Source organism: Alligator mississippiensis, chromosome 2 (assembly GCF_030867095.1).
Source record: "Alligator mississippiensis isolate rAllMis1 chromosome 2, rAllMis1, whole genome shotgun sequence".
Classification (NCBI taxonomy): domain Eukaryota; kingdom Metazoa; phylum Chordata; order Crocodylia; family Alligatoridae; genus Alligator; species Alligator mississippiensis.
In genome coordinates this window covers 286195634-286220682 of record NC_081825.1, presented here as the reverse complement: position 1 = coordinate 286220682, position 25049 = coordinate 286195634, and the positions used below count along the sequence as shown (strand labels likewise).

General features: G+C 46.9%; 1 long non-coding RNA gene across 1 annotated transcript in view; it reads left to right on the top strand.

Moving 5' to 3' along the window:
* The first annotated feature begins 7494 nt into the window (after positions 1-7494).
* Positions 7495-25049, top strand: part of LOC132248437 (uncharacterized) — a 31473-nt gene continuing 13918 nt past the window's right edge. Inside the window, exons 1-2 of the long non-coding RNA XR_009459632.1 lie at positions 7495-7942; positions 11669-11837. This is a non-coding gene — a long non-coding RNA (uncharacterized LOC132248437). The remainder of the gene's footprint in view (positions 7943-11668; positions 11838-25049) is intronic.

Here is a 25049-nt window from a genome sequence, read left to right as displayed (position 1 = left end):
GGAGTTTTGTGGGAGGGGGAGCATTGCTCCAGTAAAGCAGAGATATGTTTGCTGAAGTCACTCCGGGAGCTAAGAACAAGGCCCTCTGCCTCTTGCCCTGGCCCCTTGTTGTGAAAGACTCTGGCAGGGGTCACAAAAGAGAGGACTAAGCACCCCTCACAGGGTCTCCCAGCACCTTTCTGTGGCAGATGGCAGGGGCTCTGGGGCAGGTCAGGCAAGGGACATGATCAGTGAACTATGCTGAGGAACTGGCTCCCAACCAAGAAGCAGAGGTAGACCATGGTCACAGAGTCAGTAGAGCTGTGCATCTGCTCTGCTCCTCCAAGGATACTGATTTCTCAAACCCCTGTATGTCATTTAGGCAAATCACATGCCCTTAGCTTCCATGGAGAGGACCCTAATTCAACAAGGAGCAAAATAATAAAAACACAAACCCAGCATGACTGGAATAGGACTTCTATTCGGGACTACTGAGGGAAGCATTAGAGGGCCCTGAGAAAGGCTGGTGGGATTAGCTTGGAAGGACTCATTCAGTTGACAGGTGCCCCTTTTTTTAAGTGGCTGTTATCAGCTGCCTGCTTTCTCTGCCTGGAGCAGGGAGGGCCTTTGCACAGGCAGAGTGAGGGGACCCTAGGGCTCTTTAAAAGTGAGCTCTGAATTTGGTGCTTTGGACCAGTAACTGTTTTAACCTTTACAGCAGACCCGGACACAGGCTTGGGTAAACTTGGTGGCCTAATGCATGGTAGCCATCAATGTTACAAATGGGTCGGGTGGGGCCTGAAAATGAAAATGAAAAAATAGAAAAAAAAATTACAATTGCAAAAAAAAAAAGTTTTAATATTGCACGTATACAGGACTGGCAGTGTTATTATCAACTGAGAATGAACTATTTAAAGACATCGCTACCACAGATGTGATGAAGACTTTTACAACAAATCCAATTATTATTATCATCATCTCTGGCGAAGGGGGGCCCAATACTAAAAGTTCGCCTGGAGCCACTGGGAGTCTAGGTACGGCATTGCTTTCCACAGAATATCTCAGCTGGGAGTCTACTGAGAGCCTGAACTGAGACGTGTGGGTGCTCAGCTGTGCTGAATTAGCAAAGGCATCTTGGGACAGTGATACAGAGCATATAGGAAGCATAATACTGAACATTGTACTTAAAGAAGACATCTGACCCCATGAATAATGACCTGATTTATAATGGCCATCTTAAAAGGTTCTTCTCTGCTTCCCAAGAGAGGAGCGATTCCATAAAAATTAACACCTTTGAATAATGCTGCAAGTATTATCCTGCATCTCTCAGTTAATGCGTAGTGAGATGCTATATCTGCATTATGGCTGTATGAGGTAGCTTTGCCAAGGCAATATGATATTATGGGAAGAAGGATTTAGTGGTGAAAGCTACTGGAAGGAGACTCCAAAGGAAGTGTGGGGGGAAGGCACCTTTGATTTTTAATCAGCCAGAGGACATTCATGGAGGGCAATAAATAACCAAAGCAAATGGAACCACAGAGAAAAATTCACTTGCCAAACATAATGCTTTAAATCAACAATTTTCAACAAGGGTGCTGTAGCACCCTGGGATGCCATGAGCTTCTTTTAAGAGTGTCACAGAGTGCCATACAGTATGAGCACTGTTAGGTGTGCAAACACCTACATGCGATTCACAAGATAAACCCAAAGCTTTCAAATGGGAATCCACAGTGTTAAAACAAATCTGCCCTATTGTGGCCTTTCTGGGTTCTTTGCAACAGAAGAATTGCTGTGTTATTTTTCTGTAGTCAAATATGAGTGAAAACTTAGAGCTGGCATTTTCCAAAAGGTGCCTTGAGCCTAAAAAGGCTGAGAACCACTGCTTTAGATCAAAGGTTTCTATGTATGTTTTAAAAAATGAGGTTCAGGAAGCTTGGTAATTTAAACATCTGGACATTGGCCAGTCCTGGTACTGGCCAGATTACCCTGCGTATGGAAACATTTTCAGCCTGTGGCCCTCAGCTGTTTCTTTGCAGGCCAGGTTGCAGCCAAAAACTGGGATTCCCAGCCCTGCCAACCATCTCCTGCAAAGGAGGTCTTCTAAAGGGCAGACCAGACAGTTGACAGCCATACTGGATGACTTGCTATTGCCTTGATAACGCTTAAGCATGTTGAGGATGCCAAATCCTTCATTTTAAGGTACTTTTACAGGGGTTAGTCATGTCAGCCACTCTTTGAAACATCTGATGATTATGCCCAAATGAGGAAGGACAGGAAAGTGAGGTGAGCTCTGGTGCCAGGTAATCATTTTAATGTAGGTTCTTGAAGTAAAAAAGAACAGGAAAGACTGTTATGCTTAGAAATGGTGATAAAGACACTTGTTTGGGGAGTGAGGGAAGGATCATAATAGCTCAAAAGACCTGCAGGCTTAAAAGCTGCCTCCAGTGGTAGGCTGGGACTAAGAAAAAGCAGCAGAAAAGATGCACAGTTGGTGCCATCTAGTGGGGCTGGAAGCGAGAGGCAGAGGGCCTGGCAGGAGAGGATGCAGTTATTACACTCCAGCTTTATGGTGCTAAACAGATTTCAGAATTAGATGCAACAATAAGGAGGCAAAAATGGAAATAGCAGATGATGTAATAGCCTAAAAGTCACCACGGTAGACCGAGGTTTCCAGACCATCTTCTGTTTCACAGTGTCAGCTTTCAGCAGCCCAGGCCCTTGAAGCTGAGCTCTCAGATGTAACTGCAGTGCTGAGTAGGGATTGGACAAAGCTGCCAAAAAAAGAAAAATCTCTGTAACAGAGGCTGGTGCCTATCTGTGCTTACCAATGCAAATATCCCTTTCTCCTGTGGTTGCCTTATCCTTTCCCTCCTGCTGGTTGTCAGTTTGTTTGGTGGTTAGCTGCTGTCCTGGCTCCCGATTGTGAGCTCTGTAGGCAGGGCCTGTTGTGTTGCTTGGATCTATTGTGGTGGGGCCCTAATCCCTGTCCTAGGGGGCTTGGGCACTGCAGCAGTAGAAAGTATCAGTAGCACTAACCCTTGTTTGTCTGCCTGCAGCCTGGCAATCCCTCTTGCTTGCTTTCTGCCACTATTCAGGTAGGCTCGTTTTGTTGGCAGAAAGGGTCGTGAACAGCCATACAAATATGGACTCCTGCCCCTGGTGCACTGTTATGGGGGCAAGCTGGAAGCAATCAAAACCCTTTGCAAACAGTACAAAGGTGAACATTATTATTACTTATTGTTTGTTTCGTGTTGCGATGATTATAACAGTCATTGACTAGGGCATTGAGTGCTGGACAGAGAAAGAACAAGAAGGCAAGAGCTTACTGTCTAAGTCAGAGGTGTCAAACTCATCTGGCCCTGAACTTCACATAGTGAGTGACCAGGCCAGACTCTGCTGTATACAGTAGCTGTCTCAGCAGCTCCAGGATCTGTCACAAGTGTGTGCTGTGCCCCATGTGGGTGTGGTCAAACCCAGGGGCAGCACCAGGGGCCGGATGCCAGGGCTCCCTATGTTTGACACCCCTGGTCTACGTGTAAGACAAGATAAATTGTTTTCAGTGAAGTGTTCTTCCTGCTCTAGTCCTGGCTAGCAGCAAACAGGTGGTGGGCAGAAACATATAGGCATGTCTACACATGCTTTTATGCTGGCTTAAATTTACTGCGCAGTAAATTACTGCGCAGTAAGTGGGAATAGGCCAGTGTCTACACGTGCAGGCATTAAAGCGCATTAATGCTGTGTGTGGACTGACTTGGAACTAAAGTTAGTCTCCAGTCAGTCCACACACAGTGTTACTGCACAGTAAGGCATCTACCTGTGCATTACTGCACAGTAACTAATTGGGTGTAAATTTGATACCTGCATGATGCAGGTATCAAATTTATGCTCAAATTGGGGTAGACATGGTCAAGTAAGGCTATAGACACATGCCCAAACTGCGCAGTAATTTTGGTTACTGCACAGTAAATGTGTATGTGTAGATGTGCCCACAGTCTTGTACTTCCAGAAATCTCTGTTGCAAGCTCCTGTCCCCCAGTCATGTAACTGGCAATTAATGATGGAGTAGTTAATTTCTAGGAGTGTGAGAAGTGGGCCCTATTTGATTCAGATTCAGCCCAAATCAGGAACAGCGATTTGATTCATTGATTCGGATCACTGTCCCTGATTTGATTCAGCCGAATCCAAATCTGAAGATTCGATGCTGATTCAGAGAATCAGCGATTAGGACACAGACACACCTTTAAAAGTTTTTTCTACATACCTCAAGGTACCAGCACGGCTTGTGAATCCTGCGATGCTGGGGCAGATGGCGCATCCCATAGAAGTGCGGGGGGCCCTCCACGTGCTTGGTGGGGAACCGGGAAGTGGACCCTAAGTACTTCAGGTACACGTCCGGGTCCACCAGGGAGTGCGCCGGGAGCTGCCCCCCTGTAACCCCCTGGCTCGGTGATTGGCCCCGGTTGCCCCCCCAACCCAGGAGGTTCCAGTCGGGGGGGAGGGGTGCTGGGGGGCCCCCCTGCGCACTCCCTGGTGGACCCAGAAGTGGACCGGAAGTGCTTCTGGTCCACTTCTGGGCCTGCTGCTGAGCGTGCTGGGGAGCCCCCTGCGTTTCTGTGGGACACTCCATGCACCCCAGTATTGCAGCACTCATGAGCTGCCTGCTACCTAGAGGTATGTAGAAAAAACATTTAAAGCTGTGTCTATGTCCGAATCTCTGAATCTTTCTGAATCGATTCGGAGGGGTCCAATTTGATTTGGAGAGATTAAAGGGTCCTCTGATTTGATTTGGATTCGGGAATTTGGCCACCAGAATGGCCAAATCTCTGCCAAATCAAATCAGGGACTGAAGCTTCGCACAGCCCTATTAATTTCCCTATAAAACAAATCCAAGTTACTACTGCTGGGCAAGGCTAAGCACTAGTTCTGTTAATTCATTTGGAAAACTGTCAGCTAGGTTTGCAGCCTCATGAGCCTCAGAGCCTTTTCACTCTCTAGGCTGCACTTTCATGGCTAGAAGGCCTTCAAACCACTAAGTGTGATCCTATCCGCCCTGTACAGAGGCCAGAACACCGCTGAGATACTTGGATTCCTCACAGGGAACTTCCATTTGGGTCTGGAGAGATGCCCTAGCACCTAGGGCCAATCTTCTGCTCAAAAGGGATCTCAAACAGACCTAGATCAGTGGAGCTCAGCCTTTTAAAACAGCAGGCCAGGTGCTTGTAACCCAGCTGCACTGTGGGCCACTACTCCATTCTGGGAAGGGAGAGAGGGGGGAAGGAGATAGCTGCAAATGTTAAGAGAGAGGAAGAGCCAAGGAAGGGAGGGCAGAGGAGAAGATCATTAGCACTGCACACGACAGGAAAGGGGATGCATTGACCTGAGCAACTTGCTGCTGATCCCCCATGGCGCAGGCCAGATCGTGATTTCTGTGGGGCTGGATCCAGTCCGTGGGCTGCAGGTTGAGCACCACTGACCTCGACAGCTCAGTCCCACCTTAGCTCTGTTGCAGTCCTGTTCTCTCTGGGAAGTGCACAAACTTCCTGATGCCATAGAAAGGGAAAAGCCACACTGTGAGATCGATGCTAAGAGTATGCTTTGAAGGAAGGAGGTGGCGGACCCATCCTCTTTGTCTACTCTGCCTAATGGCTGGGACTGCCCATGGGGAAGGAACAAATCACAGGGCTTGATGGTATCCCCAAATTTGGCTGGGAGGCCCAATAGCTATGCCCTAGGTGGAGGAACAGTTACACAGAAAGAAAGGAGGTTGTGTGACCTGGGCTCAGTGGGCTGGGTTCACTCCTGACTGTCACAGAGCTCTGTGACTGTGGACAAGCCACTGAATTTTTGTGGGGTTTAATCTCTTCTGCCTGAACTAAAAAAAGAGGAAAAGAATTATTCTGAGTCAACCTCAAACCATTTTTTTTAAATAAAAAGGAGGGGGGAAAACTTCCCAGATAAACTATGTTGTATTTCAGAGCAACTCAGTCATTTTGTTTAACCAGAGACAAAATGTTTCTTTAATTGTTGAGCTATTTAATCCTTTTTTTCTTCTTTGTTTAAAGAAGGAAAACAAAACTGAAAGTTTAAATGAAACTTCCAGTTTGGAATGAAAAATCAAAATATTTCATTTTGAACATGTCAAAAAAGGTTAAGTTTTTTACTACTTTTTCCCCCTTTTCAGTTAAAATTCTCCACTGGATTTGATCCAAATGCAGGAATGGCTTTGATGTTTTGAAATGTCCTTTCCCCTCAAATGTAGCATTCCCCAAAAGACAAAGTTTGGGGTATAATAACTAGTTTGACAGGCTTTTCAATGCTGACTGTGACCTCTGCTGGGCTGGGATAGGTCTTCCAGTGTGTGCGAGGAGCATCTACTCTACAAATATTAATAAAAGGAATCTAGAATCAGTCAAGGAATACAACATAATCTTAGGCCTTGCTGCTGTTCTCTGGATGTGTTGCCCTCTAGATGGAGTAGTCTGCCTCACACCCATTCATCTATGGCTGAGGTTTACAATGTTGCTGAGGACAGGAGGATGTGAAGTTCTTCAGAGGCGTTTGCCATTCTTCAGCCGTGTATCCATGCCCTCCGCCTATTACTGCCCAGATGGCTTGTTGCAAAATAGATGTCAGTTTGTGTGCAATTAAAATAACTTGGCTGGATTGATAACAGCTGTTGGGAAAGACCCTGAATTCTTGAACTTGCGTTTTAGTGCCAGCACATCAACGCCCAGGCAGGCCAATGACATTGTAGAATGGCTTGTTGTCTCATTTATCCTTGCTCAGGTTTTTGTTCAACACAAATTCCCTCGCAAATGAGGGTGGGAGTCTTTCTCCGGCTGTGGTTTACATCATCACGGCTCCTTTGTCCTAGTCCTCTGCAACATTGAAACTATGAAACATTAAAATAGAGTTTGTCATAGAGAACTAAGGTGGGAAGGGACCTCAAGAGATCATCTGGTCCAACCAGGGATTGAACCTTGTTCGGTGTGAGGCAGAATGATGTCATTCTGGACCCTCAGGAATTTCCAGTGTTGGCAAAGTCTACAGTTTAAATTTACAGACGCTGGTTTTACTTTTATTTTTGCAGGGGAAAAGCTCGTGAGCAATGATGTTCTCCTCCAGAATTGGGGAACTACAGATTGCATACTTGGCTTGGTGGTATTTTTTTTCCCCTATGGAAAATATTATTTAGCTGTTGAAACACTGAAAATCCCCAAACCTGAAAAATGTTAAGCTGCAAGTTGCCAAAAGCCAAGGGACAAAAATCTCCCTCCACCCCGTTTTGGATTTATCTGGGGTGGGGTTTTTTTTTGGGGGGGGGGGGGGGACTTGGAGGAAAATTTCCACTTTCCAAGACAAACTTTTATTTCTTCAAAAACCCAATTTGCCATCACAGAAATGTTTTAAGAGAGATTTCTTTAACAACCGCCTCTGGTCTGCTGGGACAGCTGCTCAGGTGGAGGTGATTGCTCTGGGAAAGGACAGGTGATGGCAATTCCAATGCCTTCGCTTGGGGGAAGGCAAGATCCAGCAGAAACTGTGGACTCTTCTCAGTTAGTTGCACCCACTTTATAGGCCACAAAATCTGGTGTTGGGCCCCAGCCTGAGAGAGATTTGCAGTCTTTACAGACTCTCTACAAGAAGCCTAGGGGCATAGAGCAGAACCCAGGGAAAAGAGTCATCTTTACACAGAAAAGACAGCCCAGCCTTAAGGAAGTGCTGTGATGGGGTTGGTGTGCTACTAACCCTGCACCGGGCAAAAAGAGTTAAGGGGTTGCCGCAGTCCTGAGCAGCCCCACTTGATCACACCTGCAAGGCATAGCAGGACTGGAGGAAGAATTCAAATGAGAAGAAGCTCAGTTTGCTAAGAAGCAGCTGTGTATTTCCTAGGAGAGGAGAGCTGTCTGAGGGTAGGACTTGCTTACAGTGCTGGGGAGTGTCTGAACTGTCTGAGGTGAAGGTGAGCATTTCCTGATGGTTGGCCAGAGGACGCTGAGTTCTTTCTAAAGGCTTGGAAAGGAAAGGAAGAAAAAAAAAAAAAAAGGCTTGTGGGTGGGTCGCTGCTGTGTTGTCTCCCCCAGGGCTCGGTTACAGAGCTGCTCAGCTAGAAAGTGCTAAGTGCTGCCTTTGGACTGGTGATGTAGCAGCTCTCCTGGTGGGAGTCCCTGGCCCTCACTGCAATGGTGGTGCTTGAGAAGAAAGAAACTCTTCATAAGTATCTACAGGCACTTGGAAATGGCCATGCTTTTTTTCAGACAGAAATAGCCAGGAAGTACCCAGTGGCTGCAAAGCCATTTTTTCAGAAAAATTGTTTCCACGCTGGGATATTAACTATGTCTCTTGAGTTAGGGGAAACCTTAAACCAGGGGTAGGCAATTATTTTGGGTGGAGGGCCACTTACTGAATTTTGGCAAGCCATCGAGGGCCACATGACAGGTAGCCCAGGGCAGATTAATATTAATTTTCTAATTTTTTTAGGGGTCCCGCAGGCCGGATAGAATGGCTTGGTGGGCTTCATCTTGCCCACCCCTGCCTTAAACACACATGCCTGCTCTTAAATGTGACAAATCAAGTACCTTGCTCATGTGCCAGAATTGTCACTAGTATGAAGGGCTGCATGGAGGAAGTCTGCTGCAGTGCACAACAGCAAACTTCATCAATACTATCAAGTGCAGCGATGATGCTACATCTTCTTGAAGGCCCATCTGCTGCCATTCTCCTATCCAGTCCTTATGGAGAACTCTTACAACAGATGCAAGTATATTAGCAGTGAGTTAGGGCAAGCTGCATGGGTATAACATTCCCTCTACACTGATGGATTTGAGTACGTCTTTATAGTTATAGTGCAACAGTTAGCAATATGTAGACACAGGGTTTCAGTCTCATGAATAAAGGTTTGCAAGATCAGATGCTAGGAACTCAGTCCTAGGTTGGGTCCCTTCTGCAGTCCTGAAGCCTTGCTGTCAGAATTACTGCTATAGCAGAGGTGTTACTGGCCATCTGTCCAGACTGCCTTTCCTTCCTGGGAAGACCAGCACTCCACACCACTAACTGGTATACTGCTCCCTGAATAGCTTCTTGAAGTATTGATTTGCGGGGAACTTTGAAAGGGCTTCCGGGAGAATGCTTGCAGAAGGGGCAGAACATCATAATCCCAGAGGATGTTCAGCCTTTTTTGTGACTGGCCTCCACTCAGAGAAATAATGTGGTTGTGACTGCTGTCAGATCAGCTGCTCCAAGCAGATTGCTAGGGCTGCCTGCTCCAATATGTGAACTGATAGCTATGTATAATGGGGCTGTCCAACTTGTGGCTTAGTGGCTCCTGCCCAGGTGCAAATTCACTCCTTCCACCCTTGCTGCTGCTGGCTCTGGGGTCTATAGGCTCCCTGTTCTTCCTCTGACTTGCATTTCTTGCCCCTGCCCTTGGGGTTGAAGCAGCATGGTATGGTGGGGCTCAAGGAATCTAAAGCTCAGGGAAGGGACCCAGGGATGCTTGTGTGGCATGCCATGGTAGGAAGGTGCCAGTAATGCTGTGAGGGGCCCACACAGCATGAGACCTGGGAGGCCTGTGACCCATACAGGTATGGCCCCTGGCTGCTGCAAAGTTGAATGCATGTGTTATACACGAGGGCTGTTCAAGTCCAATGCAGCTTATTGAAGGAAACTTATATCCTCATAGGAACATGGGATGTAATGGATCACTGAGTCCAGTTCCCTGTCAGTGCAGACCATGTGCCATATATTCCCATTCAGAAACTTATTATGTTCCACCTTGGAAAAGTAATAGGCTTTTTTCTACCCACTGTTCCCACTGAAAGGTTGTTGCAGAACCTCCTGGCTCTGGTTTAAAGCCTTCTGATTTCACATCTGGAATAATCATGGCCATTTTGTAGCCACTTCTTCTTGTGTAACCATCACTCTTAGATTTAACTAGATCTCCATGCCTGGCTTTTACTCCCAATGTAGTTGTGCACAGCAGGAGTCCAGTGACAGTGGGAAGATGTGATGTGGGGGTGCCTCCTGTGCTATGGGCGGTGGTTAGTAAGTGCATGGTTTCATCCTCATGTGACCTTCTTTCCACTTCACATCAACAGTAACACTATCTTTGAGGAACCCCTTAGCTAGCAAAATCAGCCCTGCTCAAGACAGATAATCCAATCAAACATGCCCTCTGTAAAGAGGGCTTTGTTGCCTTCGCCATGTCCTCCTGAGTCTGCCACCTCTGCTCATGTTTCCTTTACTGTCTGCAGAGCTATAGTCTCTGACGATCCCAGTGTGGCCTCTAGATGCTGATCCAAATCCTTTGCCTCTGATTTTCTCTGAACCATAGCACCATAGTGCACAGCACTAGCGTGACAATCTGGCATGATCTGTAGGACAGCAAATGGTAGGAACGTAGTTCAGCTTCCATAAGAAAGAGGCAATTTTTCCTTCCTTCCTTCCCTGGTTGCGTTATTCCATTATTCATATCTCTTGCTTTGCTCTATTATCTGTCTCATAGGCCCAGGAGGAACAGACATTACACACAAACCAGTTTAAGTGATCAGAAACTGGTTTAAATCTGTAACAGAACATAAGTTCTGTGCGCATAAACCAGCTTAAAAATGGCTGAAACTGTTTTAAGATAAACCTGGTTGAATGTAGTATCAGACTTAACTGATATGAGTTAAACTGGTTTACGTAATGTCTGCCCCAGACCCCTTCCTGGTTTAAGTTAAACCAGAGTCCCCCAGCACCCCAGATAGTACAGTACAGCCCAGCCCAGCCCAGCCCACTGCTGCAGAGCAGCTGCTAGAACAGAACAAAGTTGGCCCCACCCCTCTGCTTCCTAGCCAGAGCACTATCATTGCTCTGGCTGGCTGAGGAACTGCAGGAGCTGCCAAGCTTCCCCTTACCCCCCCCTCCCACCCCATTGGTTGCTTAAGCAGGGATTCCCCCTCTTGCCCCTCTCCCACAGCAGGGACCCAAGCACAGGGACCTGGCCATGCACCTCCCTGCTACTGCTGAGAGGTATCTGTGTGGGTCTCCAGTTTTACTGGAACAAAGAGAAGACAGCTAGTGGCTTGCCAATGTAAATGCACCCTGCAGATAAGAAGAGCTTGAAAGTAATGAGAGAGATGTTTTCTTTTGTAGGGCCTGATGGGCTGGTGAACTTTTTTCTGACAAGCAACCTGCTGGCTGCAATCTGTCAGTTCTCAAGAGGGGTCAGAGAAAGGTGTTAGAAATGACCTGGTTTGCAGACGGTCTGAAGAAGCAAGGAGAGGAAATTGAAAAGCTCAGTATTGCCAACAAATATAGGGTCTGGCAACACTCCCGCCCCTTGAGCAGCAAGCGGGAGGGAAATCCTGGGAATGCAGGCAGGGTTGGGGTTTACACCCCTCCTTAATCAGAATGTCCTTCTGGGGCCTGGCTACACCCCCCTTCTCCCCCCCAGCTCAGCAGTGTGGAAGGGAAGGGAGGGCTGCTCTAGTGCCCCAAGGCTTCTAGCCTGAGCCACTGCAGGTATGTGCCTGTATTTCTGGAATGAAAAGGGAATGTCTATCCACCTCCAAATCAGTTCAAGCTTTGCAGGTTAGAATAACCTACAAAGACTGAATCGATTCAGGCTCCGGCTTTTTGAATGTCTGTCCCTAACCAGGGAATTTCAAATTAGAATGAAGCTGGGACTGACTCTCTTTTTTTCCAGGTGTTCCTGCAACTTGACCTCAGGCCACTTGCTGGAGCACTCTAAAACTGAGCTCTTCTGGGATGTTCTCTGCAAACAACTTGAAAGTATCAAAGTTACTGCAAGGAAGTAGAGGCTGGTGGAAGCTGTTGTCCTGAGATCAGAGGTGTGCACTTTGCTACTTGTGCAGGTAAGTGGCATCTTGAAAACCTGATTTTGGGATAGTTAACAGATGAGCTGCACTGGGATGATTGCTGGACTACTTGCATGTTTACAACTCATTGCAGTGGCAGGGCACTGGTGAACCCTCCTCTCCTTTGTGTTTTTTATGATGTTCTAGGTTATTGTTGGCACTTCTGGTTTTATGCCTCACAACTGTGTGTGAGGGTACAGAGCAGCAATTTTAGGGATTTCTTGGTAAATGGTTGCCTGAGAACATGGGGGACTGGGCTCAGTGGCCCAGTACTATTGTCTACCTTGTCACTGCACCAGTAGAGTTTCCAGTGGTAGAAGACTCCTTGTTGGTTTGATGTGCTCAGAGTGTTTGTATTCAGTGGCAGGTCAGCCTATATGTGGGACGTGTTTCAAGCATTTTGAGAGTCCAAACTTTCTTGTGTGAAAATAAAATCCTGTTGAAATCAATGGGAATTTTCTTTGGGAAAGACCAATGACAAATTCCCAAATATTGGGAATACTACTTTTCAAGTTTATTTTGAGGGTGTAATGGAAGTCTGCACTATTTATGAATGCAACCTATAGGTAGTGAAGCTTTTGATACTGAAGTGAACTTGAAGCCACTAGATGGGGCTGAAGAACACAGACTATATCTAAACATGGCCTACCTGTGTCTCCACAGGCCTCAGGTTTTCTCCCTGGCTCTAAATTCTAGCAGCGAATACTCTGTTTCTCCCCTCTGCAATGGAGGGAGGAAAACGATCCCTATTGGAAAAAGACTTTCATTTGAAAATGCAGCAGTATAATGGCATATACCACTTACTTACAATTGGTGCAGCTCTGTTTAATTGAATATTTTTTGTAGTGATATAGCAAATCTTGTTTTTAAAGTTGAGTAGGAAGAATATACATTTCTTTAATATGTTCCAGCCTGAAAAGGGAATATCAGACCATGATCAAGCTACTGTGTAGGAGGGTTAGAAACGATATGAAATTGGGGTCTACTGTGTCCATTTTCTTTTGTAATGATATAAAATGGGAAGAGCTGTTCATTGTACAACACTTGATTCTTGAACTCTGTAGAACCCTGAACATGCTAATAATAAAGGATGGAGAAATGTCAGCTCTTTCTGTTGCACATTACAAACATACATGTTGCATGGGCTTTCTTACCATGTTCTAGCCATGTGCTTCCTACCATACAGGCACCCTTATTATGAACTATGCAACACATTCCCACGGACAGCGTGCTGTCAGACAATGCTCATTCAGGTCTTTTCCCCAGTTAAGAATACTCAGAATATTTCCAGCATGTGTTTCCTATAGTAGGAGTCTTCCATTAGCATGTGTCTTTTAAATTTTTGCATCAACTCTCAGGGGTCACTTTAAAGCCTGTATCCTAAACTGGAGGTACAAGTTGGATGTAGTTGCCAGAAGGGAAACTGGAAGAAACCTTCTGCTGAAAGGTTATGCTACTTGGTGTGAAGTGTCTTGTCATGTCTGTGCCTTCTGCAGGGGCACCAAGGGAGTGTAGTTAAGTGTCACACTGAGAACACAGGAATATGATTTTTCCTCCCTAGCAGGTTACAAGCTAGGTTACTCCCTAGCAGGCCCAAGCTGAAGAACGCCCCTGTAAACCCAGCTGCAGTTGGATACCTTATTACTCTAGCTGGGGAAATCAAAGGCAGCAGGGTGTTCTGCTAGGCATGTTGCTCCCTTCTAGGTTGCTGACTATAAGGCATATTGGTTTCCTTAGCCTCACTTGTTCATCATGCTCAGGTTAGAACTTTGATCTCTTATGTACCAATATTTTCCTGGTATTTGGGTGTTTTATACAGCACTGGTAGGGCCCATTGTGCGGAAAAAGTTCCCTTAAAAGAATGGAGGAGGTTGTGCTCTTCCAAAGCAACCTGAGACCCAGGGATGGTTTATTCTCTCTTAAGTTGTGTAGGACGTCACTCTGCATTGTGACTTTCAGTAAGAGGCTGCTACCACAGGTACGGTGACAGTAAATGAGTAGCATATATGATGGGTGAGGTTCACTCACTGTGTTCTGAGCTTCTGGCAACAACTTCTGTGGCATGGACTTGACCCAGCCAGGGTGTGCAGGACCAGAGCACCTACTGGGTGGGGGGTTCATGCTAGGCTGTAAAAGTGCCCTCTGGTTGCAGGGTAGCACCATCAGAGGGCTCTAAATATGCTGCTTTCTGTCCTTCCTGTGCAGTTACTTCACTATCATGTCTACACACCCATGTATCCACAGAGGCCCATTGTCCCATTTTTTCTCAACACAAGCCACAGGGAAGAACTCGATCTTTCCCATCACGCAAATGGAATGATAAATACTTAAGTTGATTTTGATTTCTCTCTTGTTCTTTGTTTTGCGAGTCTATAAGTTATTAGGCTTATGTCTTAGCTTGTTTTGTGCTTTCCTGGATGACTTCAGTGAGTCAAAGGGAAAGGCCCCAGTGAGAAGCTTTTTTCCCTAACATGGGATATGAGTGAGGAAATGAAAGTGGAGCTTAAATTATTTTAGGGACAAGAAATGCGCTCACAGGGTGGAGCAGTCCAGCTGCCAAGCACGTTCTGAAAAGGGCTGCGGTAATCTTGGATTGGAGCTGGAAGGCATCACCTCCATGTGGATTTGCTCAATGGTCAGAGCTGCAGCAAGCTCATTATTCAAAGCAGAATTCAATAGCAATACAGGGGAGTCTATGCTAAAGGCAATGTGGTATCCTGGGCTTTGGGGAATGATTATATTTCAACCATAAATAGGCTGCACTTGTACAAAAGCAGTGACTATATTAACCAAGAGTCAGCAAGCCTTTGATATGTCCTGCCTGATTTTTCTCCCTGGCTACTGCTTGGAGAAGGAAGTAGACATTTATGGATGGCCTTCAGCATACTCCAGGGATCAGCTGACATGTAGCACTACTTTGGCTTGCCCATCTGGACTCAGGGCTTGGGTAGTCCATGTAGTGGGCCACAACTCCCTGAACCACAAGGAGCTCTTCAACTTACCACCTTAAACTTTTCACAGAAAATGTAATCAAAGCTGTTGTCACTACGTAGACAGGGGATGTCTTTCCTACAGTCATAAGTTCAATAGCCCATGTACTTTTGGTAGGGGGACAAGTATGACCTTTCTCACTCTAGTTAGTGTTTTCTTTTCAACCTGCACTCACTCCTACGTGCTCTACTATTGTTCTCCTCTCAGCCTCTCTTTACCACATGGGAGCTATCTTATTAGTTCCTTACTTCTCAGCTTCCTGCTGAGCTGAGGAGACTAGACTTTGCAGTGCATGGAGCTGCTGTTTTCTTTTGGACAAGCAGTTATCTAACATTCAGGGCCTTGCCTCACCCCATCCCCATCAATAAATTAAGCAACTGTGGCATTGATGCCTGCACAGTTGGATGGGTAAAAAATTGGCTGACGGGGCACACCCAGAGAGTAGTGGTGGACGGGTTGTACTGAACCTGGCGAGATGTGAGCAGTGGGGTACCCCAGGGCTTGGTCCTCGGGCCCGTGCTGTTTAACATCTTCATCAGCAACTTAGACGAGGGGGTGGAAAGCACGCTGTCCAAGTTTGCTGATGACACTAAGATGTGGGGCGAGGTGGACACACTTGAAGGGAGAGAAAGGCTGCAACTAGATTTAGACAGACTACAAAAGTGGGCAGATGAGAATAGGATGGGGTTCAACGTAGACAAATGCAGGGTGCTGCACCTTGGGAGAAGGAATCCACAGCATACATACAGGCTGGGGAGTTCCCCTCTTGAAAGCACAGAGGCGGAAAGGGATTTTGGAGTCATTATTGACTCCAAGATGAACATGAGCCGCCAATGCCAGACCGCAGCCAGCAAGGCCAGCCATACCTTGTCATGCATCCAAAGGTGCATCTCAAGCCGGTCCAGAGAGGTGATCCTCCCCCTCTATGTGACTTTGGTCAGGCCGCAGTTGGAGTACTGCGTCCAGTACTGGGTGACATGCTTCAAAAGGGATGTGGCCAGCCTGGAGAGGGTTCAGAGGAGGGCCACCTGCTTGGTGAGAGGGCAGCAGGACAGGCCCTACGAGGAGAGACTGAGGGACCTGAACCTGTTCAGCCTCAGCAAGAGGAGGCTGAGGGGGGACCTGGTGGCTGCCTACAAACTCATCAAGGGGGATCAACAGCAAATAGGCAGAGCTCTTTTCTCCCCAGCACCACCTGGGGTGACGAGGAACAATGGTCATAAGCTGATGGAGAATAGGTTTAGGCTAGAGATCAGAAGGCAATATTTTACAGTTAAGGTGGGCAAAATCTGGAACCAACTTCCCAGGGAGGTGGTCCTCGCCCCTACCTTGGGCAAATTCAAGAGGAGGTTGGACGATCACCTGTCTGGAGTCTTGTGAACCCAGCATTCATTCCTGCCTGTGGCAGGGGGTCAGGCTAGATGATCTGTTCAGGTCCCTCCTGACCCTAGCTACTATGAAACTATGATGCCAGCCAGGTCTAGTTGGTCAGTTTTGCCTGTGTGCATAGAACAGACACAAATGTATGCTTCTGTTTCCCTGGATCCTGTAGAAGCAAACACGAGATGGTTTCCTTGCTTATAATTTCCAAGCTTGTTCTTCAAAGCATGTGTTCTTCCTCTGCTCTTAAAGGGATGGTTCAGCTCTGAAAACACGGAGTCACATTCTACTGCTGAAGTGCCTTCCTTTCCTAATCCAACTCCTTTGCAATGGCTTTTGAATATTGAGGAAAGTGAAACAGAAGTGAAAAAGGCAATTTTCTGTTAAAGCAGAACTGAAGCTGGAATACCCACAACTTCTGCCTGGGAGCTAGGAGGAGGTGGAGTCCCCTGTGACCAGCCAGAGCAAACGCCCTGTGTGTAGGGGCCCCACATGGGGATTGGGGAGGATGGAATGAAGAGGGGCCTGAGGCATCTGCACCACTGGTGCGTAGCTGCTGCCGTGAACTGCTGTAGTTATGGTCTATTGCGCCTCTCACAAGGGGTGGTAACTGTGGCATCTGCTCAGCATTGTCATGCCCGTCAGTCCAAATGCCACGAGTCAGACCATGGAAAATCATGAGACTTGGCTTAAAATTAGACTTCAAACAAACAAAAAACCATGGATGCCTTTTATTTTCACCTTTTTGTTTCTGTGCCGTTAGGGTGTAAGCTTTATCTCTGCAACCACCTACATTAGAAACTTGTCTGCCTGTTTCTTTGTCTATAAATTTTCTCCTAATGTTGTCTGAGAAGCCTCTGGAAGCACTATGCTGGTTATTAGGAGACTTATGGTAAAATCAGGAGGTGGGTTAGCATTGTGGTGCACAGAAGCAGCCCATCTTCAAATTAAGTTGGTCTTGAGGCTGCTGCAACTGTTGGGGACTTTAGATGCTGTAACAATCCTTCTAGGTTAGTTGCTTTGCTTTGCTTTGGTGATTCTTTGGGCAGAGTGACCTGCTGGCGCCCGTCTCCTCTCCAGGTATGGATGGCCATTAGTCTGCAGGGAGCTCATTCGCCCTTTGATGGGTCTTGTTTTTAGTTCTGCTGGTTGTCCACACATCCTCCTCACTCAGGTGGGGGTGCCGGTTTAGTAGCCAATGATCGGACAATGGAACATGCGGTACTGGCTTATGTGGTACCAGATGTCAGGCCAGGCCTCTCTTGGTCTGCTAAGGTGGCCCACCTTAGGCAGCTGCACTGTACAGCCCTTCCACATGGCTGGCCCCAACAGAATAGATTTGCAGTGCTCTGCAGTGTTTTGGGCCTCCGGTGGACTGAATGATAAAAGGGCTCATCTGTGCAAACTGTACTCACTAAGTGCTTCCCCATATTTCAGTGGGGCTGCAGTCTTGTATCAATATGAGCCCAATGGAATAGGCCTGGCTGCTAGTTCTTATCTAAGTGGTATGTGGAACTTGGTGTTGGTTAACACGAGTTATTGCAGGATGGTATACGGCAATATCCACCCTGCTATTGGGCTGGCTTCTTCACTCATCCTGACCATGACCGTGCTCCCTTTTGCTGTTGTAGTCCTTCAGGCACAGAGCACGTTCATGACTTATTCTAGGCCACCAACAAAGCTGAACATAACACTCCAACAAGAGCAGCTGCTGAAGCAGCCAAAGTTGGGATTGCAGGTTATAAGACAAGGCCTGGCCAAGACCACTCTTCCCTGCAGTATCCTCTGTAGACTCAAACCTATGCATCGGACATCCCCTTGTTGGGAAACCTCGGCCCATGCAGTCTCTTCCCACGATGTGACCTTGAGGGGAGAACCGGCCAGATACTTCACCTGCTTGGAGCAGCCAAAGTGGGAACCGTCAGTCATGCAGAGACCTTTCAGTGGTGCAGGCCTGATTGGCCATTTTCCCAACCACCTGCAACTTCCCTGCATGTCTACCCTTTCTCCCTGCTTTTCACACTCTGCCTCTTCCATTTGTGGTATCACTAGCTGATCTTTTCAACTGAACCCACCAAAAAAGATAACCTGACATTGATGTGAGGTTTGCTGCCATCACCTTGGTCACTCTGCTAGTGTGTTCATACCTCTTCCCAAACCTGTATCCCAGTATGTCTGTTTTTAAAACAGGAACTGTCTTCTATTCTATGCATGTAGGTTGCCCAGGACAACGGGGGTGACCGCCTGGATCGGCCCTTAAGAACTACCGTAGTAAACGTGATTGTTACTAACGGTCCAATTCCTTCCAAGAACACACCAGAAGTAGAAAGTTTTAGTGAGCTCTGAGCATAGGCTTTTCCAGTCATCCAAACCTAGAGGCTTGAAACTTAATCCCATGCAACATCCAAATCATGAATGCTTGTTTTTTCAAGTTGGCAGAAAAATCGCACGCAAGCTGAACTAAAACTGACTATGCGGGGTCATCAGAAAATTACAATAGTTTCACTCCATGAGGAATGGGGAAGAAAAAGTATTGAGAGAGAAAAATCATTTAAGAGAGTAAAAGAGGTACTAGGAGTACACTTTCATATCCTTTGAGTACCGCACTGTGCAAGTGTTTCCTCTGTAAGCAGTTTCAGGCCGCAGTTCCAACACATACAGGATGAGAGAGAGCTCCATACAGCATGTATGAGGAAATATGCTTGGCCACAATTTCTTGGTTTTGCATTCTCATGGCTCTTGCTTAGCTAGACTTCACCCACCCCTTTCAACTTCCTCCTGAAATGAAGCCTTGGCAGGTGGGTCCCAGTTTCACTTGAGTTGGTGTAAATCCAGAATTCCTCAACAGAGTTGGTCTACATCATTAAATAATTATTCCATCTCGAACCTCTGCGGGTATGAATTTATAGTGAGGCAGTGGAGGTGAGAATTTGGCCCAGGTTATGGTACAAATTAGCAAAGCATGTACCTGCCAATTTTTTATTGTATTGCAGTCAAAGACGAAGACACACGAATAATCGGTCCCAATCCTAGCTTGTTAGACTGTGCGCTAACGTTTCTTTTGTATCCAAACCCTTAAAAAGGCACATTGAAAGAAGAAACCCAACGGTTTCAGGTGAATTTGGATCTGGATTTGAAACCAGATATGGATCTGAACTGCCAAAAAGACTGTGCATGCCTGGAACTTCAGAATTAAACTTTCTCCTAGGTCCAAGTATATTAGGCTGGAACGTACCTTATTTACTGAAATATAAGGTGAGCCCCATCACCCCCAATCTGCCTGGGGACAGAAGCCTCTCACTTTATACGAAAAGGAGGGGGGGATCTGAGCCTGGATTGGGGCCAGAGTTGGACCCACAGCACCCTCCTGGTTTTCTCCCCCTTCCCCCTGCCTTCTTGTTAGGTGCAACTGGGCTTTGGCTAGGGCTGGGGTTGAGCAGTATCTGACAGTAAGGGGGAGCATGGGGGGAAGAGGCAAAGAGTAGGGGGAGTTTGAGGAGGGAAGGGGCAGAGAGTAGGGGAGGGGCAGAGGCTGTGGGGAGCTGGGGGGATTCGAGACCACCTTCAAACAATTGGATTCTACACCTGGAAAATTATAACAAATTTGTACATTTTTCATATGTAGAATCTAATTATTGAAGGATTCATCTTGTATTCAAGAAGCTATGGTAATATATGAACCACTCTAAATAGGTCCTATCCTGAGCAGGAAACTTATGGGCTTTTCATTGTACCCTCAGGGTTACCATATTTTTACTATATTGGAAAATTACTAGTTTCGGGAAAGGAATTTTTATTAGATCATATCTAGAAAAACTTGGGGACTGTGATGTCAACGGTGGACTCTTCAACTGCAAAATGAATCTAGTCCTTTCCACATCTAAAGTCTGTTGATATGGTGGCACTTCTAATTGTGCTGACTGGGAATGGATTTGAAGAATGACTCGGCTTCCTACAACACAGATACCATTCAACGTGTCCCCAGATCTGCCAGTGTGACGGTCTGCTGCAGGGTACTAGTTCTCGTTCAAGCCAAGCCAATGTGAATATAGAAAGCACGGGTGTATTCTTTAGGGAAGACACCCTGGTGAGAGTGGCAGGTGCATCCTGTCATGTCATAGACAACATGTTTGAGGCCCCTGAAATAGGCTTATAGTAATTGTGTGGCTTTGGTTACTGGTATTTTTACGGCTTTTATTAGTAGTTATGCAAGCAAGATTGCCCAACCTGAAAGCTCAAAAATCATGAGTTAGACCGCGGAAAATCATGGGAGTTGACCTCAAAATCACAAGTCGTTTTTTAAATAGATTGTTTTGGTTTGGGTCTGTTCTTGGATACTTGAACTGCGTGCCCCCACCCTCCCCATACTTGCAATGCATACACATGTGACTGTCAATATGGCCTGCTCCCACATGTGTGTATATCAGATTCCAACTCTTGTATCTGCCCACCTCCTGCCCAGCACTCGATCCATCATACCTCTGCTTCTTCTGTGTTGCCTGATGGGTATATCAGGAGTCCCCTTTCCTAGGCAGGGCATTGCAGAGAAAAGGGGAATGAGGAGGAGCAGAGGGTCTATCCTGTTGTTCAAAGGACAAGCCCTGAGCTACTTGGCTCTTCCTGCTCTGGTGGGGAGCCAGGACACATCCACACAGGTCCTAAGGCAGCGGGGCCCAATCTTTTTGGCAGGCATGCCACAAATTACTTCTGCATGCTCCCTGAGTGCTACTCTGATCCTTTTTCCCTGCCCAATCTGCTCTGTTCTCTGCTTCCTTCCCTAACTGCCACTGCTGCCTGTCCCTTCCCCAATCTGCCATGTGCCATCCACAGGCTACCCATGCCACTTGTAGCACGTCACAGGCATGGCCTCTTGGAACAGGTGCTGAGAAACTGGGCACAGCTGGGGATAGACCAAACTGGACAGGCTGGTGCACAGTGAGAGACCCTGGGAAAGAAAGTGAACCTAATATTTAGGGTTTCCCAGGCTGGCAGTCCATAATAGATGGCAGCATGGGTGGTCCTTATTCTGCCAAACTGGTAGAAGATGCCACAGGTCGCTGAGGGGGGAGAAGGGAAGGTGACTGGATGTTGAGTTCAGGAAGAGAAGGGCTCAAGGCTGTTGTGAAAGCTGTGCAACTCAGGGGTGCACTCTGGGAAATCGCATTTGGTGAGCCACTTGCATGCCTCAGTTTGCCATCAGAAACTGCCACCATACACACTGCTGGACTTCCTTCGTGTTTGCTTGCTAACATGGGATGATTGCTTCTCGTGGTTTGTCTAGCTTGTGTGGCTGCAATGTAATGGAGATACACCAAGCTAGCTTGGACACTAGCAGCTATAGCTGTGCAGCATGGAGCTTAGGATAGCCTGCAAAACCCTCTTAGGAAGCAAGGTAAATTTAATCCAGGAGGAGATCTAGGCTGCAGCAGGCAGTGTTATGAGGGTCTGAGCTACTTATTTTGAAGCTAGCTTGGGCATGTCTGTTCCCATGCTGTCAGTACTGTAGCTGGGACAGACACCCTTATTTTAATTTCTTCCACAAGGAGTGCCATCTGTTTTTGTATCAAGTTTTAGCACGGATGAAGACATGGTGCAAGGATACAGGAAAAGAAGCAGTTCTAGGAAATCACGTGGGCTCTATAAGTGACACTGTTTTCATTCCTAACCATGACATGAGTAATTTTCCCTCATTTGGAGGCTGCCTGTCTCTGCGTTGGGCCAATGGCAAAAGAGGGAGAAGGAGTCAAGTTACTTGGCGGGGGGGCTGTGTTCCCCCGAGAGAAGCGTGCCTTTTGTATTGCAATTGTCCTTCCAGCACAACCCTCTATACTTTTATCTGAGGAATCAGTAATGAGGGTACAGCTAATGTTTCCTTTTAAAAGTGGCTTATTGTTTGAGAAGGGAGGGAGGGAAACTAGAAAAGACATGGTGGGCATTTTTCACTGTTTGGGTTCACTTCCCATTGGCAAAATGCTAAACATCTGTTGCCTTGGCCTATGAATGAATTACAGAGAGCCCTTTAAGCAAAAGATGACTAGTGCCATCTGTTATTTTACTTCCACATATCAACAGATATTTATTGTCCCTCTCTAGAGTGGTGGATGCTGTAGGAGATTCACTGCTGGAGAAATTTCCCTTTTAGACTATAAAGAAAATGAAAAATGTTTTAACTCTTGCCCATATGTAGAAAAAATTCTGGACCGGTTCCTCAGCTGGTATATATTACTTTTGCTCATTGAAATGCAGGGCTGGAAGGGACTTTGGGAGATCATCTAGTTCAACACCCTGTCCTGCAACAGGTCTGTCCTACCTGGACCACCCCTGCCAGGTGTGTGTTTGTTCCGGTCATGGAAGTCTTCCGTGAAGGAGGTTGCCCTGCGTAGGTAGCCTGCTCCAGTACTTTGCTACCCTTATCATTAATTCTTTATATCTAACCAATTACCTTCTTTGCTGATGCATAAGACAGTTTTTCCTTGTCCTCCCCCCCTCCCCATAGTGGACGGGACAAGAATTGAGGTGCTGTTATTGCTTTCATCTGGATTATGTCCTGTTTGTCTCTGTCATTCTTATGCTGCTGCTCAGCTGGATACAGTACTCCACCTGAGGCCACGCCAGTGTTGGGTAGAGCAAAATAAATAACTCCTGTCTCTTGCACGTGACCTTCCTGTTCAACACCCAGAATGAGACTTGCCTTCCTTGCAAATAGTACCACCAATAGAGCTAGGCTAACTTATGCTAGCCAAGGAACAGGCCTGCCATCATGGGCACCAGCTTTTTTTGCCAGTGGGTGCCTGCAGACATTAAAACAAACAAACAAATAAAGAAGTCCAATCCCCCCCTCCATGCTTTACTTTTAACTCGGCACGTTCCTGTGCGGAGCCCATACACGCCCAGAAGAGGCAGCATATTTCTTCAACCTGGCTCTGCAGCCTCTGTAAAGATTGGGTGCTTTGGCTTTTTTGGTGCTTTTAACTAATAGCCCTGCTGAAGTGCCCAATCGTTACAGATGGTACAGAGCCAGGTTGAAGAAACACATTGCAGCTTCTGGTAAAGCGGGTTAGGTGTGTGGTTTTGTTTTTTGGTTTTTTTTTTTTTTTTACATCTTGAAGTGTGGCTCTGAGTACTGAGCACAGGCTAATTTTCTTTCAATGGGTGCTTAAGCCCTGGAGCACCCACAGAGTCAGCACCTATGCCTGCTATGTGGTTTTGAGGAGAGAGTTTCAATTTGAAAAATATTTGAAACAGAATAAATTGTGTATACTTTTTATTTTCCCAATCTATTTCCATAATCCTCTTCCAGTTGCAGGTTTCCCTCGATTTATGCTGTACATGCATTCCCAGAGAACAACACACAAATCAAACTTGCATAAAGCAAACCCACTTTACAATGTAACAAATAGGGATAGGTTCTCCTGGCGGTGAGGGAGGGAGCGAGGCTGGGACTAGGGAAGGGGCGGGGGGAGGGGTGCCACTCTTGGGGCTGCACAAGGCAGCAAAGTGGAGGAAACAGAGTGGCACTCGCCCCGGCTGCAGCGGCCCTGGGAGCAGCCGGTGCCAGCTGCCTGCAGCTGCTGGGCTGCATAGTGCTCTGCCTGTCTCCATTCACCTCTGCTCCTGGGCTGCGCCGTGCCCTGGTGCAGGCAGCTGGTGTTGACTGCTCCTGGGGCTGAGGTGAGTGGGGCCGCATCCCTTTCCCTTCCCCCACTCAACTGCTTGGGTGGGGGCGGCATCTATGCTAATTGCATAAGAGTGAATTTGCATATAAAGAACCCGCACAAATCAAGGGAAACCTGTATCTATATTTCATTAAAGGCTTCCTTCCTCCCACAGAGCCTATGATGATGTCATTGTGGTGGGACAGTAGGGGGCGCTACTACACTGAGCCACCCACCTCACTGTGCCCCACCAAAACCCTGCTTTGGGCATCTCCCCTGGGGTTCCTATGTCTGGCAGCCCGGGGTACACAGACCCTGCAGACCTTGCGGGTGCTTCGCCCATTGATAGTATTTCTGGGCGCTCCTTATAGCCTGGAGCCTCTCAGGATTTTTTGGGGGGTAGGACAGAATCAGATAATGATCAGCTGAGCTCTCTAGGAGCAAAACAGCCCGTCATCGCCGCCCCTGAAACATTTACAGCTAGGTGTGATGTAACGGATAGCTTTTGTTGATCAGAGAAGGGGGAAATGGGAGAGGGGTACAAGATGGAGGGGTATTAAAGAAAACTCTTTGAGCATTGTTGGCCCTTTTAACACATAGTTAAAAATACATAACCCTAATTTACTGGCCAAATTTCAGATAAGCTACTTGCATATATATCCAGAGAATTCTGGAGGCCCGTGCTTTGGTGTGTGTTTCTGAAAATGCCTGCTAGAGGAAGCCCCCATAGACCAGGTGACCTGACCCCTAAATATTTTTTCTGACCTCATCTCCTGGTTCCAACTAGAAACAAGCATCTTCTGAAAACTGCTAATGTAGCCCAATCCTATTAAAAGTCATCAGCAACCCTTGGCGGAGTGACCAGGGTCACAAAACTGGTCCCACGGGTTTCTTGGTGGGAACCTTAAGACCAAGGATCTGGACACAGTAAGTGGGGGATGGGAGGGAGCAAAGCATACAGCCCAAACAAGACACGCAGCAAAACAGGGACAGACAGAGGGGATTTCTTCACAGTCATTACCCAACTGTGTTAGGGTTTAATACCGCTACTTATCATGGTACCCATGCACTTTCCACATAAAACTGTTAGTAAAAGCAAAGTTCCTAGGGATTCCTGAAGTCTCTGGTATTTCTCCCTTTTTGGCTCCAAAGCTGCCCACACTGGGGTTGCTGCTTGTGATGT